The sequence below is a fragment of the Lontra canadensis genome, unplaced genomic scaffold (genome assembly GCF_010015895.1).
Source record: "Lontra canadensis isolate GAN:19392208 unplaced genomic scaffold, GSC_riverotter_1.0 scaffold94, whole genome shotgun sequence".
Lineage (NCBI taxonomy): Eukaryota > Metazoa > Chordata > Mammalia > Carnivora > Mustelidae > Lontra > Lontra canadensis.
The window spans coordinates 3,089,525-3,103,621 of record NW_022631088.1 but is presented as its reverse complement, the minus strand read 5'-3'; the positions used below and the strand labels follow the sequence as shown (position 1 = coordinate 3,103,621).

General features: G+C 41.8%; 1 protein-coding gene across 5 annotated transcripts in view; it reads left to right on the top strand.

The window, feature by feature from the left end:
- Positions 1–231: 231 nt before the first annotated feature.
- BLM (BLM RecQ like helicase) overlaps positions 232–14,097 on the top strand; it is a 90,364-nt gene continuing 76,498 nt past the window's right edge. For all 5 annotated transcript variants that reach the window (XM_032836783.1, XM_032836781.1, XM_032836782.1 and 2 more), the window contains exon 1: positions 232–304. The gene's annotated coding sequence lies outside the window, so the exon portion shown is untranslated. The remainder of the gene's footprint in view (positions 305–14,097) is intronic.

The window sequence follows — 14,097 nt, the reverse complement described above, 5'->3', positions numbered from 1 at the left end:
TTAAAGCCTCCACCAACAAGAAACACAGGGAACACAAAGATCCCGAGAGTACCGGAAGCCCGGGGGTTAATTGCGGTCACGTGACCTCGACTTCCGGACGCTGATTGGGCGTTGGGAATGCCCCCGCCCCAGGGGCGGGGACAGGTGCCATGTTGGCGACGGCATTGGTCGGTTCCCTCAGGAAGCAGCCAATCAGGATCGGCCGGCTTCCGGCGCGAAGTGAGCTGGCGCTCTGCGCGGGGGCTGAGGAGGCGGCGCGGGGAGTTTGGACCGGGTTACCGCCCGCTGCGAGCCTGCGGGACAGGTGAGTGCGGCGCGCTCGGACTTACGGGCGGAGAGGCCTGGCCCAGCTCCCGCGACCCGGCCCCCGGGCCGAAGAGGAAGGCTCGCAGGTTCCTCCGTTGCCCGCTCTGGTTCGGCGCGGCCCGCGGAGCCGTGCTCGGTCGCTGCCAGTAGCCTGAGAGGAGAGCCGAAAAGCACGCGTGTTCGCAGACCCGCACACAGAGAGGCGGGGGTGGGGCCGGGGCCGCCCCGGGGGGGCGGTGGGAGAGCCGGCCCAGCATCCACGGTGTTTGGTTCTGTGCGCCGGTGCCTACCGGGGTTCCAGCCCAGACCCCTGGCACTCCCCACCTGCCCCCCAAGACCAAAGCTCGTCCTCTTCCTGTGTCCTTCCACGGGCACGCGCTGGGCTCCGGGGTTTTGGATGCGCTGCGTGTCACGTGCTCGGGACCCATAATCTTACAAGTGTGGCTCCACAGCACCTCCGCGAAGGGGAGTGGTTGAGGACACAGGCTGCGTCGCATTGCCTGGATCCAATCCCGGCTCTCCCGGTACGAACCCCGTGACCGTCCACTCGTCATTCAAACTCTGTCTCGGTGTCCCTCTGTCTTAAGGCGGAAATCATCTCTTCCACATCCTGGAGGTTTCGTTAGGATTAAATGGTTTAATATAGCCAATGAATGCTTCAGGGAGTATTTGGTACGGAGTAAGGGTTCTGTTATCAGTTACCCCAAGTAGGTAAAACTGCCCTCCTTTTGACGAGGAGAATCTGAAGCACCAATAGTTTGTCCCTGTGTTAAAAGAGCTGCCTGACTCCAAGGCGTCTTCCACACCAGACTTCCTCCCATACCCCTCACGTGCCCTCAGGTTACTCAGCATTTTGGACATTTAACGGACTGAGATGGGGGAGGCGCACGCCTGCTCCTGGTGCCACCAGTGCAGACAAGTAGCATTTCTGTGTCCCGTCAGGGTTCAGGGGCAGTAACGGCAGAGACTGGGGTAGATGTCAAACATTGCGGGGCGCCTGGGTGGCTCGGTGGCTCTGCCTTCTTCGGCTCAGGTCATGATCCCGGGGTCCTGGGATCGAGCCCCGCATCGGGCTCTCTGCCCAGCGGGGAGTCTGTGTCCCTTCCCCTCTTTCTGCCTGCCTCTCTGCCTGCTTGTGATCTCTGTCTGTCAAATAAATAAAATCTTTAAAGAAAAAAAGAAATTGGGAAGGAAGGGAGGCAGAAGTATTGCATAGGGGGAATGTAAATAGAACTAAATTGAACCAAAGTTTTGTTAGCCAGGCGGCTGTTGGAAGGTAGCTTATAGTCTGAGAGGGAACAAAATTTCTGGGTCTCGAGTTCTTTTCAGTGCGGATCACCATGATAGCCACCATATTCGTTCTATTTCTTTCTGTCTTTCTTTTTTTTTTTTTTTCTTAAGATTTTACTTTTTTGACAGATCACAAATAGGCAGAAGGGCAGGCAGAGAGAGAGGGGGAAGCAGGCTCCCCGCTGAGCAGAAAGCCCAATGTGGGGCTCGATCCCAGGACCCTGAGACCATGACCTGAACTGAAGGCAGACACTTAACCCACTGAGCCACCCAGGTGCCCATCGTTCTATTTCTTTTTTCTTTTCTTTTCTTTTTTTTTTTTTACTGATAAGAAAACCCAGAATTTAAAACCTACACAAAGCCCGTGGTGTTAGGTGTGTAGTGAAAGTCCAGCATCCAGAGAAATCATATGCGTCCAGTTGGGGATAGTCAGTAGTATCTGTGAAGGAGGGAGAAGGGAAGGAGATAAGAGGAGTGGGAGGGATTTGAAATATATTTGAAGTACTTTATGCCTTTGAAAGAGAGTAGAACAGAATTTGACTTCTTAAATTTGTTTGGGGAGTACATGGGTATCATTTTTTTTTGTATGTTTGAAATATGTAAGGTTAAATATATATTAAAATTAAACGATTATATTTTTCATACTAGTTTTAACTAAATACACATTCCAACATATAATACCTATTCTCTGTATATACTTTTATGTACTTCTTTTAATGGAAGAAAGGATAGAACAAAGAGGCCCAAAGTAATTGCAAAGTACCCGGGAACGGAATGCTAAAAACCCTAGTGGTTCGCCATTGCCGGGAGCATGTCTTAAGCAGTCTCCTTCTCCAAGCACCTGCTCTTCACTTGGCACAAATGCGCCATGGACACCCTTCACACACCCCCCGTCTGGAACTGTACACCTGCCCTTCAAGACCCAGTTCAGTATTCTTTTGAAAGCTTCTCTGATTTTCCTTCACCTGGGAAGCTATAGACCTGCCCCCACCTCCACAGTGGCCCATTTTGTTTTTTAAATTGAAGTATAGATGGCACAGAATGTTACCTTCGTTTCAGGTGTACAACGTAGTGATTTGACAGCTCTAGACTGCATGCGGTGCTTGCTGCAAGTGTAGCTACCACCTGTCACCGCCCAAAGCCACTACGATACCATTGACTCTATGCCCTGCGCTGTACCTTTCATCCCCGTGACTTGTTCATTCCTTGCCTAGAAGCCGGACCTCCCATCCCCCTTCACCCATTTTGCCCGTCCCCAGACCCCTCCTCTCTGTTAGCCATCAGTTTGTTCTCCGTATTTATGGGTCTGTTTCTGGGTTAAGTCACAGACTTTTAAAAGAAGAGATGTTTTGTGGGACTTACTTCATTGAGTTGTAATTACTTGTTCACATGTCCATTTCCTGCCGGCCTAGAAGCTCATCTAGGGGAGTAATTGGGTCTTGCCTGCCTCTACTCCAGTGCCCAGAATGGTGCCTGGCATGGGGTGAAAAACACATGCTGAAGTCAGCTTGTGGAAGGTCATGGGGTTATGACATATGGACTTTGTTCTCTAGAATTGCAAGGAACTATTATATTTACTTTGTTTAAAAATTCCTGTATCTTAATGAAACCCATTCACAGTATCAAGGAAAATATTATACCCATAATTCTGGCTTTCAACCACATCAGCTATTTTCCTTTGTCATGGGCCCTTTCAAAATTTTAGCTATACAGATTTCTTAGCTGTAAGCATAATGTACTCATAATTAACTCTTTTGTTTTTCCGATATTAAAGTACTCCCATGTAGCTACTAGGTCTTCATGATTGTGATTTATCTTATAAATTATCGCAGTATTGCACTCTTTGGTTTAATCGGTATGCAGTGTTACTTTGTGCTATTAATTCTTAGAAAAGAAAATGTTTTCCCTTAAGTTTATTCAGTGTCTGTGTAGTCTGGTGAACTGTGTGTTTATACTCTCTGATCATTTGTTCATAGGAACTTTGGTGTTCTTTGTGTGTTTGTTGTTTTTTTTTTTAAAGATTTTTTTTTTTTAAGATTTTGTTTATTTGACAGACAGAGATCACAAGTAGGCAGAGAGGCAGGCGGGGGGGGGGGGAGTTGGGGGGGAAGCAGGCTCCCCGCTGAGCAGAGAGCCCCATGCGGGGCTCGATCCCAGGACCCCGGGACCACGACCCGAGCCAAAGGCAGAGGCTTAACCCACTGAGCCACCCAGGTGCCCCTCTTTGTATGTTTTTAATACTAATTCTTTGTTTTTGCCAACTTTCGTTTCTCACAGAAATTTTTTAAAAGGATTTTATTTATTTTAGAGAGAAAGAGCTTGTGCATGGCAGTGAAGGGCAAAAGGAGGTGGGGGAGAGAATCCTAAGCAGAGTCCAAGTTGAGCACAGAGCCTAATTTGGGGCTCGATCTCATGACCCTGAAATCATAACCTGAGCTGAAACCAACAGTCAAATGCTTAACCAACTGAGCCACCCAGTGCCTCTCTCAAAGAAATTTTTTGAGAAAGAGGATACATAGTATCTTAGGAAGTACATAGTATATGTATATATACAGTTTAAAGACTAATTATTTAAAAATTGCAAAGTTTAAAAATTATAAAGTTTAACACTAAATTATGTAAACATAAATATGATTACAAAATAATAATTACACATAACCATCAAACAGATCAAGAAATAGGGTATTCCTCCAAAATCTATAAAGAACTTAGCAAACTCAACACCTAAAGAACAAAAAATCCAATCAAGAAATGGGCAGAAGACATGAACAGACATTTCTGCAAAGAAGACATCCAGATGGCCAACAGACACATGAAAAAGTGCTCCATATCACTCGGCATCAGGGAAATACAAATCAAAACCACAATGAGATACCACCTCACACCAGTCAGAATGGCTAAAATTAACAAGTCCGGAAATGACAGATGCTGGCGAGGATGCGGAGAAAGGGGAACCCTCCTACACTGTTGGTGGGAATGCAAGCTGGTGCAACCACTCTGGAAAACAGCATGGAGGTTCCTCAAAATGTTGAAAATAGAACTACCCTATGACCCAGCAATTGCACTGCTGGGTATTTACCCTAAAGATACAAACGTAGTGATCCGAAGGGGCACGTGCACCCGAATGTTTATAGCAGCAATGTCTACAATAGCCAAACTATGGAAAGAACCTAGATGTCCATCAACAGACGAATGGATAAAGAAGATGTGGTATATATATACAATGGAATACTATGCAGCCATCAAAAGAAATGAAATCTTGCCATTTGCGACAACTTGGATGGAACTAGAGGGTATCATGCTTAGCGAAATAAGTCAATCAGAGAAAGACAACTATCATATGATCTCCCTGATATGAGGGAGAGGAGATGCAACATGGGTTAATGTGGTAGGAGAAGAGTAAATGAAACAAGTTGGGATTGGGAGGGAGACAAACCATAAGTGACTCTTAATCTCACAAAACAAACTGAGGGTTGCTGGGCAGAGGGGGGTTGGGGGGTGGGTTATGGACATTGGGTAGGGTATGTGCTATGGTGAGTGCTGTGAAGTTTGTAAACGTGGAGATTCACAGACCTGTACCCCTGGGGGGGAAAAATATATATATATATATATTTATAAAAAATAAAATTATAAAAAAAAAAAAAAGAAATAGGGTATTCCTGGTGCCCCTGGAGTGTGACTTCCCTCTTAAGCAGTCTCCTTCTCCCTCACTAGAGAGAACTGTTCTGATTTTGTGATGATTATCTTGTCTTCATAGTTTACCCGATGTGTACATCCATGGGTAACGTAGTTCAGTTTTACCTGGTTTTGAGATCTATAGTTGATGTATGTACTCTCCTTTGTCTTATTTGGTTTGACATTATGTTTGTGAGGTTCTTCCATATTGTGGATATAAGTTTTTTTTTTTAATTTTTAAAATAATTTTTAATAAAAATTTGTTATTGCTGTATTTATTTATGTTATTATGTGATAGTGCCACAGCATCTGTCCTGGTGTTTTGGGTTTTGTTGTGGGTTTTTTGTTTGTTTGTTTAAAGATTTTATTTATTTATTTGACAGACTGAGATCACAAGTAGGCAGAGAGGCAGGTAGAGAGAGGGGGGAAGCAGGCTTCCCGCTGAGCAGAGAGCCTGATGCGGGACTCGATCCCAGGACTCCGAGATCATGACCTGAGCCGAAGGCAGAGACTTAACCTGCTGAGCCACCCAGGCGTCCCTATTTGTTTGTTTTTACCTATCCTGCTTTTGATGGCATTTGGATTGTTTTCAGGTTTTGGCTGTTGATGTCGTTGTGAATGTTCTTGTACATACGCCCTGGTACACATGTTCACAAGTTTGTATATGTAACTCAGAGAACTACTGGGCCGAAGAGTGTGTGTACCTTATACTTTATAAGGCCAAATTGTTTTCAAAGGTCGTTGCACTCCCTCCTACCAGTGTGTGAGACTTTCCTTTGCCCCACATTCTTGCTAATATTTGATATTGTCTTGTAATTTTTGCGTATTTAGTAGGTATATGTATAGTAGTATTTTCTTGTGGTTTCAATTCCCTGGATTATTAGTAAAGGTGAGCTCCGTGTTGTGTTTATGGACTGTTTCCTTATTTGTAAAGTGTCTGTAAGAGTTTTTTGTCTTTCTTAGCAGCCATCTTGCTTTATCTCATTACTTTGTAGGAATTGTTTAAACATCTCAAACCCTACTAATTTGTCAGGTATATATAATGCAAATGTCGTCTCTGTGGCTTTTGAACATAGATTTTAAATATGGTAGTCTACCATTGTTAAGCATCTTTTATTGTGAAATGCCATAGGTAAAAGTGTAAAAAACATCTGTATAAGCTGTGTAGGAATGAATTAGCATAGTAGGCCCGAGACTTCTCTTTAGAAGGACCTCCTTGCAAAATTGGTTCTTGGCTGGTGAATGGGAACTTGGCTTTTGAAACGTTTCCTAAGCCAATATGGTTGTTTTGCCTACCTGGGACACTAACATCTGCTTTCATTCTGAGAGTCCACATTTTTGGTGGACAGAGGGTTCCTTTGTGACCAGCCCCCAGTAAAAACCCTCGATTTTGCATCTCTGGCAGGTTTCCAGGGCCAGAAATGGTGCATCTTCCCTGAGTGAGAGGGTGCTCTCATGGCAGGTAGAGAGCAGGGTCCTACAAGCTCTGCCTGGTACACCTTTTCCCCTTGCTCATCCGGCTGTGTGTCCCTGCTCTTTGTTGCTACAGTAAATCTTAGCAGCGAGTAGTACTTACTATATGCTGAGTCCTGGAAGTTGTTCAGTGAACCACTGAACGTGAGGGGGTGGTCTAGGGACCCCCAAAATAGCTTAATGACATATTTGTCAAAGCTCAGAATATGAGCTTTCTGCTCATATTTGTCAAAGCGAATACCCTTGTACTTATGTCTCAGGTAAGAAATAGCAAAGCACATAGCTAACACCCTCAGAGGATGTCTGCCCGTCTCATCCTGTACCCCAAAGACAACCTTCATCCTGACTTTCGTGTGATCATTACCTTGCTTTTCTTTACATTCACTTGTCTCAACAGTCTTGATGCTCTTTTAGGCTATTTGACACATAAAAAGGTTCTTAAATTAAGATGTAATTCTCACAGACCTGTACCCTTGGGGCAAATAATACGTTGTATGTTAATTTTTTTTAAAAAGGTGTAATTCAATTTTGTGGTCTTTTTCTTTTTTGTTAGTGCTTTTTGTATCTTATCTGAGAAATCTCTGAGAAGGTATAAAGTTATTCTATATTATTCTGCAGAAACTTTTTTTTTTAAGATTTTGTTTATTTGCTTGAGAGAGAGAGAAAGTGAGAGCGCACGCACATGCGGGAGAGGGGCAGAGGGAGAGGGATAAGCAGACTCCCCCGTGAGTGGAGAGCCTGATGTGGGGCTTGATCCTTTGGGATCATGACCTGGGCCAAAGGTAGGCATTTAACTGACTGAGCCACTCAGGCGCCCCCAGAAACTTTATTGTTTTGCCCTTTACATTTAGATCTGCAGTTCACTTGAAAGTGATTTGTGGGGCACCTGGGTGGCTCAGTGGGTTGGGCCACTGCCTTTGGCTCAGGTCATAATCTCAGGGTCCTGGGATCCAGTCCCTCATCGGGCTCTCTGCTCAGCAGGGAGCCTGCTTCTCTCTCTCTCTCTCTCTCTCTCTCTGCCTGCCTCTCTGCCTACTGTGATCTCTCTCTGTCAAATAAATAAATAAAATCTTAAAAAAAAAAAAAAAGAAAGAATGAAAGTGATTCGTGTGTATGGAGTGAATGAAGTAGGGTTTAAACTTCATTTCTTTTCCATGTAGCTATCCAGTGTCCCAGCACCAACCATCAGAAAGATTGATTCTCTAATGTTCTGCAGTGATAAGTGTCATAAATTATTATAATTTGTCTGTGTATGGGTTTGTTGCTGGGTTCTTTTACTCTTCCACTCGTCTTCCTGCCTGTCCTTACATCATCACTGCTTTTTTTTTTTTTTTTTTTTTTTTTTTCTGGAGACAGAGAGAGCACCTACAAGCATGGGGAGGAGCAAAGGGAGAGGGAAAAAGAATCTCAAGCAGGCTCCATGCTCAGTGCAGAGCGCAATGTGGGTCTCGATCTCATGACCCTGAGATCATGACCTGAGCTGAAGTCAAGAGTCAGACACTCAAATTTACTAAGCTACCCAGGCACCGCATCACTGCTATAGTTTTAAACAAGTTTTTTATTAAGTCTTTATGTGTCTGGCAGAGCAAGTCTTAACCATAGATATTTGCTTTAAGTGGCTATAAGGCTATCAGGTTTTCTGGTTGTTGTTTTTTTTTTTAAGGTTTTATTTATTTGAGAGAGAGAACATGCACACAGATGGAGAGTGAGAGGGAGAAGTAGACTCCCTGCTGAGTAGGGAAGCCAATGTGGAGCTTGATCCTGGGCCTCCAGGATCATGACCTGAGCCAAAGGCAGACACTTAACCAACAGAGCCACCCAGCGCCCCTTCTGTTTCTTTTTGAGTGACTTTTGATAACTTAATTTTTAAAAAAGTTTATCTATTTCATCTAGATTTTAAAGTTTATTGGCACAATGTTCAGGATCTATTATGATATTTTAATGTAAATGGTATATGTAATTAAGTCTCTTCTTTCAGTCCTGTTACCGATTTGTGTCTTTTCTCTTGTTTTTGGTAAATCTTTTCACAAAACAAACTTTTTGCTTATTGAGCCTCTCTAGCATTTGTTTATTATTTTTAGTTGTTTATAATTTTCTCCTTTCTATTCTCATTAGGCTTAGTTTGTTTTCCATTTTGTAACTAAATTGGATAGATGCATTCTGCTCACTAACTTTCTGCCTCCTTCTCTGACAGTATGGCTCTACATTTCCTGGTCACTACCTCTTTAGTTGCATATCATATTTTTATATATGGACTTTTGTTATTTTTCAGTTCCAAATATATCCAGTTCTCATTGTGATATCTTATTTGATGCACAGTTTATTTATATTTATTTCTAAACATGGAGATTTCCTGTATTTTTTTTTCTTTTACTTCGAAAAATTAAAAATCTTCAGAAAAGTTGCAGGATTAGTACCGTAATGGTCTTTTTTTTTTTATGATTTTATTTACTTAATTGACAGTGAGAGATCACAGTAGGCAGAGAAGCAGGCAGAGAGAGAGAGGGAAACAGGCTCCCTGCTGAGCAGAGAGCCCGATGTGGGGCTCGATCCCAGGACCTTGGGATCATGACCTGAGCCAAAGGCAGAAGCTTAACCCACTGAGCCACCCAGGCGCCCCCCACCTTTTTAAAAGATTATTTATTTATTTATTCAAAGAGAGGAATAGGGGGGCAAGGGAAGGAGCATGGAGAGAGAGACAGGCAGACTCCAAACTGAACGCAGGGCCCAAGCCCAGGCTCAATTTCAGGACCCTGAGATCATGACCTGAGCCAAAAGCAAGATTTGGACGCTTAGCCAACTGAGGCACCCAAGCCCCGCATGATCTTTCTTCTTCTTCTTCTTCTTTTTTTTTTTTTTTAGTATCTTATTTATTTATTTGTCAGAGAGAAGGAGAGAGAGCGAGAGCACACAAGCAGGCAGAGAGGCAGGCAGAGGCAGAGAGAGAAGCAGGCTCCCTGCCGAGCAAGGAGAACCCATGCGGGACTCGATCCCAGGACCCTGGGATCACGACCGGAGCTGAAGGCAGCTGCTTAACCCACTGAGCCACCCAGGTGTCCCTCCATGATCTATCTTCTTAAGTATACATTTGCATTCATAAAAATAGTTCATATGTTAGGTTGCAAAGAAAAGATTGGTAATTTCTCTAAAGTAGAAATATTAGAAACAGTCCTTATCACTATACAACAAAACTAGAAATTTAAAATGAAATTTTAAAAAAACAAAAGACTGGTCTATATGGAAAATGAAACCCTCAATTAAAATAACTCTTGGAGGGGCGCCTGGGTGGCTCAGTGGGTTAAGCCGCTGCCTTCGGCTCAGGTCATGATCTCAGGGTCCTGGGATCGAGTCCCACATCGGGCTCTCTGCTCAGCGGGGAGCCTGCTTCCTCCTCTCTCTCTCTATCTGCCTCTCCGTCTACTTGTGATCTGTGTCTGTCAAATAAATAAATAAAATCTTTAAAAAAATAAATAAATAAAAATAAAATAACTCTTGGATGCAGGGGAACTGCAAATTGAAATAAAGGATTCCTGAAAATTAATTAAATGAAAACACAACATTAGATTCTGTAAGATACATACAAAGTAGTGGTTGGGGGTGGATTATTGTCTTACAATTCAGGAAGGGAAATAAAATGAAATAAATTCCAAACTTAGAAAATTAGAAAAAGAACAAAGTAAAACAAAAGAAAGCACAAGAGAATCAAAAGCAATAAAGATAAAAGCAGAGGTTAATGAGATGGAGAACAGAGAAACATCTGATTGATTGAAATCACAATCTTAGATCTCAAACCATTTAACAAACCAGGTAGACTAATTGCTAAGTTAAGAGCATTAGGAGAAATCACAAATACAAAATAACAAGTGGAAAAAAATGTTAATATTATTAATTTGCATACTTCTGTGTTAAATGATTTTGAAAATTCAAATGAAATGGAAAATTATTTAGGAAAATACAATTTACCAAAATTGACGCCAGCAAAGATTGGAAGTTAAATCACTCAATTTTCATAGAATAAGTTATGAAAGAACTGTCCCATTGAAAACACACCAAAAAAAACCACTAGATCTAAATGGTTTCATAGAGAAATTTTATTGAAAATTTTTTGAGTCCACGTAATCCCACTGCTAAGTACATTGTTTCAGAGCATAGGAAATGAAAGAAAACTTCCAAATTCTTTATTAGCTAACTTTTTATTCTTACAGTTATTAGTTTAGTCATCTGTCTTTAGTTGTTGAAGGGCTAAAGTGAAATAAAATTTCCCCCAAACTTTTCAGTCTTCTAGATATCTTTGGGTTTTATGTTTTTAAAAGCAGCTTTGTTGATCTACAGTAAATTGTGTATGTGTAGAATGTACAGTTTTTTGCAGGGGTGGGGGGGAGGGAGAGGGAGAGAATCCCAGGCTGACTCTTTGCTAATCATGGACCCCAATGTGGGGCTCAATCCCATGACCCAGCAGTCATGAACTGAGCCGAAGTCAGGATTCAGATGCTCATCCAGCTGAGCCATGCAGGTGTCCCTGTGAAGTGTACAACTGGATTAGTTTTGATAGGAGATATCATCACTATATTCGGGTTCATTAACCTATTCTTCTTTCCCAAAAGTTTCCTCATGCCCATTTGTATTGCCTCCTTCCTGCTCCCCTTCCCCTAGTCCAGAATGAAGAACTCTTATAGTTTCTTAAAACAAACAAATAAAAATCCGGTTAAAAGTGGGCAGAGGAATAGCAAAGGAAGCAGTTAACAAAACCAAAAGACAACTGACAGAATGGGAGAAGGTATTTGCAAATGACATATCAGATAAAGGGCTAGTATCCAAAATCTATAAAGAGCTTAGCAAACTCAACACCCAAAGAATAAAGAATCCAATCAAGAAATGGGCAGAGGACGTGAACAGACATTTCTGCAAAGAAGACATCCAGATGGCCAACAGACACATGAAAAAGTGCTCCACATCACTCGGCATCAGGGAAATACAAATCAAAACCACAATGAGATACTACCTCACACCAGTCAGAATGGCTAAAATTAACAAGTCAGGAAATGACAGATGCTGGCAAGGATGCGGAGAAAGGGGAACCCTCCTACACTGTTGGTGGGAATGCAGGCTGGTGCAACCGCTCTGGAAAACAGCATGGAGGTTCCTCAAAAAGTTGAAAATAGAGCTACTTTATGACCCAGCAATTGCACTACTGGGTATTTACCCTAAAGATACAAACATAGTGATCCGAAGGGGCACGTGCACCCGAATGTTTATAGCAGCAATGTCCACAATAGCCAAACTAGGGAAAGAACCTAATGTCCATCAACAGATGAATGAATAAAGAGGAAGTGGTATATATATACAATGGAATACTATGCAGCCATCAGAAGAAATGAAATCTTGCCATTTGCGACGACCTGAATGGAACTAGAGGGTGTTATGCTTAGCGAAATAAGTCAATCAGAGAAAGACAACTATCCTATGATCTCCCTGATATGAGGAAGTGGAGATGCAATATGGGGGGTTTAGGGGGTAGGAAAAGAATAAATGAAACAAGATGAGATCGGGAGGGAGACAAACCATGAGAGACTCTGAATGTCACAAAACAAACTGAGGGTGGCGGGGGGTGGGGGGTATGGAGAGGGTGGAGGGTTATGGACATTGGGGAGGGTGTGGGATATGGTGAATGCTGTGAAGTGTGTAAACCTGGCAATTCACAGACCTGTACCCCTGGGGCTAATAATACATTACATGTTTATAAAAAATTTAAAATAAAAAAATAAAATTTAAAAAAAAGAAAGAAAAAGTGGGCAAAGGATTTGAGTGGACATTTTGTCAAAGAAGATACACAAGCAAAAACATGAAAAGATGCTCGACATCACTAATTTATTAGAGAAATGCAAACTGAAAACACAAGATATCTCACACTCATTAGGATGATTACTATAAAAAACAAAACAGAAAATAACTTGGTTGGTGAGGATGTGGAGAAATTGTGCCCTGTTGGTGGGAATGTAGAATGGTATAGCCACTGTAGAACATAGTATGGCTATTCCTCAAAAATTAAAAATAGTAGAATTACTATAGGATACAAGAATTTCACTCCTGGTATAGACCCAAAAGAATTGAAATTGAAAGCAGGGTTTCAGAGATATTTGTACACACATGTTCACAGCAACATTATTCACAATAACCAAAAAGTGGAAACAACTCAAATGTCCATGGACAGAAAAATGGATAAACAAAATGTGTTCTATCCATACAATAGAATGTCACTAAGCTTTAAAAAGGAAGGAAATTCTGACACATGCTACAGCATGAATAAACCTTGAAGACAATATACTAAGTGAAACAAGCCATTCACAAAAAGACAAACATTGTATGGGTCCACTAAAGCAGTCAAATTCATAGACACAGAAAGAATGGTGATTGTTAGGGGCTGGGGATAGGGAAGTAGAAAGTTATTGTTTAACAGGTACAGTGTTTCAGTTTTGCAAGATGAGAAAGTTCTGGCAATTGGTTGCACGACAATGTGAATATACTTTATTCCACTGAACCAATGCTTAAAAATGATTAAGATGGTAAATTTTATATGACATGTAATTTAGCACAGTTAAAAATAAAAAAGGATACAGGAGCCAGCTTTAAGGAGCTCCATTCGCACTAATCAAATATGAAAGCATTTACGCGTGGAAATAATGACAGTAATGGATGACAACCCACCATATACATTAAGAATCCTTCCTGATAAAAAGCAAATAGGGGAGAAGGGAAAGTTCTTTACAGTCAAATGCTAGCTACTGAATGATGGTGCCCACTACAAAGACTGATGGATGGGGTTATGAAAACCATCATTGCACAATTCTGCTGTTTACTATCACACTATTATTTCTTCAGGCCTGAATCATCAATGGATACTAAAACAATTACTTTTTCTAATTACCTTGTTATTGATATCTGGCATAATTAATTTGGTTGGAGAACATCTTGTGACTTCAATCCACTGAAATTGTTGAGACTTGCCTTATAGCCTAGTACATGGTCAGCTTCTGTAGGCATCTGTTCTTGAATGCACATTTTGTAGTTGTAAAGGTTGTGTTATTCAGATCTGGGTGGTTACTGATTGTTTAGTTACTTATTCTATCAATTACTGAGAGCTAATTTTAAATCTATAATTATAGTCTTGTAATTTTATCAGTTTTGCTTCATGTATTTTGCAGATACTTCATGGGCCATACAGATCTAAAGTTTTATATCTTTCTAGTGAATTGAATTCTTTTTTTTTTTTTAAGATTTTATTTATTTGACAGAGAGACAGCAAGAGAGGGAACAGAAGCAGGGAGTGGGGGGAGGGCAGGAGAAGGGAGAGGG